The following is a 6,904-nucleotide window of genomic DNA, read 5'->3' as shown; positions in this document are numbered from 1 at the left end:
GCATATTTATGCTGATCGCATGCAGTGCGTAAGGCGCTGGACGTGCCCTACACAGTTCTGTCTCTAAGCTGATGTTGCTCAGTCTTCTGTCTACACCTCTCTACCGCTACGGTCGTAAATGGAGTTAAGTGAAAAGGGCAGCGCTCCGCCCCACTTTGGTGGCTTTGGCTGTGCTCCTCAGCAGTGTCGTCGGCCTTGTTCGCGCTCGGCGGCACAGGGCTGTCATTTCTTCGCAGAATTATAGTGCACTCAGAGCGCTGTGCACCACTTAACGTTTATATGACCGTTTTTGGCATAGCGTCAAAAAAACAACAACAAAAAACTGATGCGCATAATGTTTCATCTAAACCTTCGGAGTAGACTGAAAAAAGGCACGTTTTTGGGAACCATTCTAGAAAACTCAGCTTTCGAGAGACAAGCTGTTTATGGGCTGGATTTCGTAAAGATCATGCTATGTACGAACGGAGCATCGCCGTAAGCGTGTACGTTGTCGAAAAGAAAAATGCACTTGGTAGTTTCGGAGAGTGACGTCGGCTGAGACGTTGGGGTCACATGCCTCAGAGAGGCATGGATTTCGAGAAAGTTTCGCCTACTCGATTCTTCGCAAATTCATATCGCGCTGCGCGAACTATGGTAAGGCATTTTCACGAACAGATTAAAAAGCGTTAGCCGTTGGGAGTCACACCCCGGAAGCTCGCAGCGTACTCTTGCGACTTTTGTTGTGTAGCACAAAATAAAACATGTTTGAAGCGAGTACCCTGTAAATTTGCCGGAACTTTTCGACGACTTAGCTACGGTATTTTTTTTATTACCTATTCTCTTCAAGCTATATATGATGTACAGCACGGAGGTATAGCCTTATTTGCTCTTCTTTACACCCAGTAGGTATCACTACGGTTTTAATTTGGCGATGACTTTTCTCGGTTACTTGACTATCAAAGTAGGACAGCGGATAACTTCTAGCACATAAAAACATTGATGAGTGATAACATCTGTTTTCATGCTTGTTTGAAACTCATTAGTGGCAAATATGTTAGCTCTCACACCGAGTCAGGAGCTGTCCCGTCATACTCAACCTCATCTACCCCATTCCTTTTAAACCGGCATTTGCATCCCTGATTTATTCGTGATTCCGCTGCAAGAGGAGTTACTATTCAAATAACTGAGAATTATTAGTTATGTCTGTGACGAGTACTGAGGTAGACATTGAGGGAGCCAGAGGCGTGTGCGGGATTTCATGTCGAGATAGGGCCGGGCCCACTAACAAACAAATGAGATGGAAACATGATAACGAGAGAAAAGAAAGCAGAATTAAGCGTTAAAAAAATCAAGAACTTCGAGAAATTGTGATCGCACTCTGGATAACCTTATTTTTATGAACGTATCTTGATATGCCCAGCCTTTCGGTCTTTTGGGTGATATCAACGTGTTCGCTTACAGACCAGCCATATTAAACCAACTCCTGCTTTCAATGGCTTAAACACGCTATCCGTCGAATTACGGGTAAGGGTAGCAAGCATAAGGTGCGGGATAAGAATTAAGAGCAGATGAAAATATATTTCAGCAGATTGTCCAACAGCCTTTAAAAAGGCGCGGAACATTTATTGACTAATGTAATGATACAAATTGCAGTACTCAAAAAGTGTTACGGTAGTAATCATGTGCACAAACACTAGTTCCCATTCCTCGATAGCTGCATTCTTTCGAGCCTTCTCCGAGGATCAGGGAAGCCCGGTAGAGGACCGGTCACAGGAGGTGCCACGGTTAAAGAATTGAGAGGTATTGATGGGCTATTGCCGCCGGCATGCGCGTAAGCGTGGCCTGTTCCCTTTGGTCACCATCGGTGAAGCTGCAGGGCGCTACATGGTTCGACCACAGCTCCCGTATTCTAGCTTCTTCTGGCGGCACCTCTACTAGTTTTTAGAATAAAATTGAAAGCAGCACTGCTGGTGTCCTTTTTCTCCTCTGTCTGTGTTTGTACACACTGTGATTTTTGAAAGATGCTCTTTATGTTCTGATTCAGTTGAGTCTGTTAAGAAAAGCTGGACTAACTAGTGACTGGTCTTGCTGTACGCAAATCCTGCGATAGAGTAGAAGGCATGAAAAGGAGGGAAGGACAGGAGGAACGCTACACATAAACTGAACTTTCATTTTTTCACACAAAGGCGACACATGGGGGCGTATTAATAAACGTCAAACATATTTCTCGGGGTACTTAACTCTGCTGCCGTGCTATGGAGGAGTGAGCCTGGAGAAACATATTAACAAATTCTTTATTGGTACGTCGTATTTGCGGCTCTTTCTCCACTTTTGTTTCGTTGTATTTGGGCGCCAATTACTTCGACCGGATTCTTTTCTGCGACGTCGTGTTTGCGTCTTTTTCTTCTCTTTCTTCTCTTCGGTTTCCCCGTCTTACTACGCGAATCACGTCAGCAAAGTATCCGCCACAGCTTTCCCCAATCATAGTTCTGCGTGGCTGGCGTGCATCCGTTCTACTCACGTGCCATAACGTTCAGGCATCACGCAGCACGCACTAATATAAAACTTTTACTTTTCCAACTCATAGTTTTATTAATTTGTTGAAGCGGGCACATTAGCCCCTCATTGCTCCCCATTCCTTGCCAATCCCCCAATTCTACAATGTTTACGTTTCTTGTTCACAGCTTTGTGAATGTTGTGCAGCATGCACGTTATCATCTTAAAGCTCACGATTCCTGGCCAACCCCGCCAGCATGTATGTGCCAAGAAGAAAGGAACAAGAACAATTGTTGTTCCACCCCTGGCAACGGGCAGATATCGCTAGTGATAGTGCACCAGCCTGCTGCAGTGGAGATCGAGTTAAAAATCTCGTCGGATCATGCATGTGTTTATTCTTTACTCTGTTACAGAGACCGCCATTTTGTTGACCGTACAACAATTAAAACAACAACTAACGTTTTTTTAAAGATTGGTGAGATTAAGGCTTTGCAGTAATATATATACTGCTTCGCAGTAAAAATGAACAGAAATATTTTATACCAACGGCCGTACGCATGCGTCCAAGCATTCTACGTCTCAAGTATTCTATTTTTTTTTTCCTCGAGGGAGATCACTGAGACATGCTGACACACCCGTACCCGTCATTGATAATGCAATAAAGCTTAAAGGTTTTCCGGCGAGGCTGGTTGGCACACACACCCAATAGAAGTGCAATGCGCCTTCTGCCAAAAAAGCGCGCTGCGCAGTTTGTCGCCTGCAGGACAGCTGTTGTGCACTCCACACCGCCATCTTGCGAAAAATGCTGCATCTGCGATACTGGCGATGCATTAATGATGGTTTGCGAGAGCAACGCCCGGTAGTGGAGGCTTTAACGGGTGCAGCACATTTGGCTGGCCATTGCCGCTGGTGCAAGTGCACAGCAGCATTCACGGGCCTACGTGTAAGGGACAGGTTTTGCGAGCCAGACCAGCCGGGAAATCCTTCAAGCTTATTGTATTGCTAACGAAGTTTCTAAGTGTGTGACAACAGCTTAGTCCTCGTTCTCGAAAAAGGGCGTATAATACTTGGCGCTCAATATGCCTGGATGCGTGCGAAGGGCCATTTAAATGATATTATATCCTAATTTTTTTTCTTTTTGAATTGTGTGTTTATGCACCCGCAGGTGTCTTTTTTGTGTGGATAAACGTTCGAATGATGTATTGCGTCCATCTTGCCTGCTTCTCGTCTTCGTGCCGTATACCATGTAACGGGAAAGCAAAACAAGTGAGTCACAAGGTACGGCCTGTAGTTTGTTATTGACTTGACCATTCCGAGTAAGAGTGCTCTTTATGACCATGTGAACATAAAGCCGGTGTTCACAACGGAAGAAAACGCAGTTTCCCGCCAATAGCGACTAAAAGCATTCCTAATATTGCATGATTAACAAGGGTACTCCTATTAAATCAACATTTATGGTGGCATCAATAATGCAGTATGTTCTAAGTACTGTGTTCGTAACGAGACTTGGGCGTTGGGAGTTGGGTATACTTGGGAGTTGGGAGTTGAGTATACTTGGGCGTGTGCTTGGGCGCTCTGCTGCACCAAAGTGTACACTGTATAACTTCAAGAATTGTGAATCAGACAGTTTTCTGGACATCGTTTCCTGTGCTTCGCTTTCTGCATGTTTGTAAGAACCGGCCGCTTTCGGAAAGGTTCTCGACCCAAGTTAGACAGTTGTTCAAGGTTTTGGAGTCAACGAACTCTCCACAGCGCCGCGTCATCTGAAGAGGCGTCTCGTGCCGCGCCGCGCAATGCAGCGTGTAACAGCGAGTTGTAACAAGCGCTCGGCTGCAGGTAGAAGCTTTCGTTACTTAAGTTTGGTCTTTCGCATGCAACACGGATTCTGTTTGCGAAGCACATTTTGGTGAACCTCGACAGATATTTCGGCGTTATTTCTGGGTACCGCTTTTTGGGCGCCACCTTCTTGAAGCCTGTTGCTGCTGACGCGGAACATGCCATTGCGAAAAACTCACTATCTATCTATATGAGGACGACGAATATAAGGAAAACAACTTACCGAACTACTTGCAGTGGCGCCATGATTCGTACGTGTTAACGCTGCGCAGCGCGAAAGAAACCTTTGGTACATCTAAGCAAAATACAAGTACATAACCGAGGCTAACAATCGTCTTAGGCAAAAATTGTGCATTGGAATAATTGTTACAGAAACAGAAGAAAATCAGTGCATACAGGTTAATAAACCGCTCCGAAAGGAGACATGATCGAAATTAATCGAAGATGCGTTAATGGATGTTCAGGAATGCGTGAGCATCTCATTCCTCTACCTCGCGAACTTGAGGGTCATCGCGATGGGGTGTTTCTCACGCACACCCCACCCCTTGCACTAACCGCGCTTCGCGTTGTAACCACCTGAATGCATGTTTGCTAGCTTTAGCAGCGGCATTGGCTGCCAGTCGCTCCCATAAGGGGCCAAGCCCCTTAGTGGCTAGGGCTGTTGGCGTCCCCTATCGTCGTCGTAATAATCGTCGTCTCATGGGGTCATGGTGCGAAAACGCTTCCCGCTAGAACGCTTCGTAACGCGTACTAAAAAACACAGGGACACTCGTTCGCGCCTCGCACTAGAACGCTTCTTGCTTAAAAAAAAAACGAGACTTTTACAGCAAAGCTGTATACCCCCCCCCCCCTCCTAACGGTTTCATCTCCGTCGGCAAAAACGCTAAGGCGCCAAGAATACACTTATACAGTGCATGCTTAGCCCCTTTCCAGGTTTCACGTTAGTGGAAATATGGCAGGGAAATTTTTGCTATCGGCATTTTGGCACCGACATTCAAACTTCATTCGCTCTTGCCACCTACCGGGCCCTGCACTCGCTGGAGCTTCCGTTTAAAAACGCCTACGAGGGGTAGCTAGGCGCGTCGAGACACCAGGTGGCGGACGTTTCCGCCATCGCTGCGCTTTGACGTCCCCTAGGAACGAGGTCTCCAGCGATGCGAACTCAGCGACACCGAAGCCAACGCTCGGCTGACGTTATGCTCTGCGCACGTGGTGCGTCGTTCTTTCCGGCGCGCTCTGCGTCCAGGAATCGATGGCGTGAAATTTTGCCGACGTACGTCCCACACCTATTGTTCACCTAATAATAATAAAAAATACGGTGGTTGATTCCTCTGCCACAGGATTCGGTAAAACACTAAAGTTAAACGCGCAGCGAAATCTGCAGTAGAGCATGATTTGCGGGTCGTCGGCTGTCTCGTGGGTGTGCTTGGTGAGCGACGTCCTGTTGGCGGGTCGCTTCGGAAAAGGCGTGCTGGCGTCATTTCCATGACGGATATGACGTCAGTGAAATCTTGGTGTATCCCGGCATAAACAATTTCGGGTTAAAATATAAAACCCGAAAACGAACAACCCCAAGTATATCGTACACTTTAGTACTCAAGGTTGCGTCCCCTCAAGAAGACCCGGTGTGCAGGGTGCACCCTTTACAGGCCGCTTGCATCATTGTACTGGCGTCACTTCCGTGACGGATATGACGTCAGTCAAATCTTTGCGTATCCGGAAATACAACACTTTCATGTTAAAAAAAAAAAAACTTGTCAGCGGCGCCTTTTACGTTACCCATGCGGTCACGTGGCCGATGGCGCTACCGGCAGAGACGGTGATGGGTGGTTTCGCCGTGATGACGTAGATGAGCTTTCCTGGTTGCAGATTAACTGCGCATCGTGAGAGAGCAAGACAGAGAGATGCAGAAAAGGGCGGTCACGTGCTACCGTTTGCAGAAGCGACGCCGCTGTATGTCCCGCCGGCATGGTCTATGGTAATCGGCTTATAACTCCATATCACCGTTCGCTGGTTCCGGGCGCAAAGTTCCGGTCGGATCTGCCCGGACGGCTGCTTTCTGTTTGCCCATGTGTCCTAATTCGCTTAGTCCAAGGATGGCTCGACGTAATTTGAGGCTAGTGGAAATGTATTAATGCTAGTAGTCATTTCTAACTGACTCACTTCACCAAGCGCGGCAAACGATCCCTCGCGGGAATACCTTTACGCGATTAAGTAAAAGTATGCTTCGCATAGACTCAGGAATCGACGGAGTAATCGCTTATGATTTTCAGCTAACAGAACTTAGCTAGCATGTGTTATGCACTGATGTTTTACGAAGATTTATTGGCGTTAAAATATCATGCGCAATTCCGCTTGTGAAGGGGGATGACCAGCGAAGTTTTGTAGCACACGACTTAAAGATGGCACACAATTTAGGTGAAAGGTACGAGTAAATCTCATTGCTCCTGAGCGTTGACGGTGGTCATATCTAAAACGTCACGTACATACACGAGCACACTTTTATTTCGACTCTGCTGAAGCTGAAAATTGTGTGTGTTGACAACTAATTTACTCAAAATGCATATACAAGTGATGAAACATATAAGCTTGA

The sequence above is a fragment of the Haemaphysalis longicornis genome, unplaced genomic scaffold (genome assembly GCF_048455015.1).
Source record: "Haemaphysalis longicornis isolate Haplotype H1 unplaced genomic scaffold, Haemaphysalis longicornis Haplotype H1 scaffold_2, whole genome shotgun sequence".
In the NCBI taxonomy this organism is placed as follows: Eukaryota; Metazoa; Arthropoda; class Arachnida; order Ixodida; family Ixodidae; genus Haemaphysalis; species Haemaphysalis longicornis.
This window is presented reverse-complemented; position numbering follows the sequence as displayed.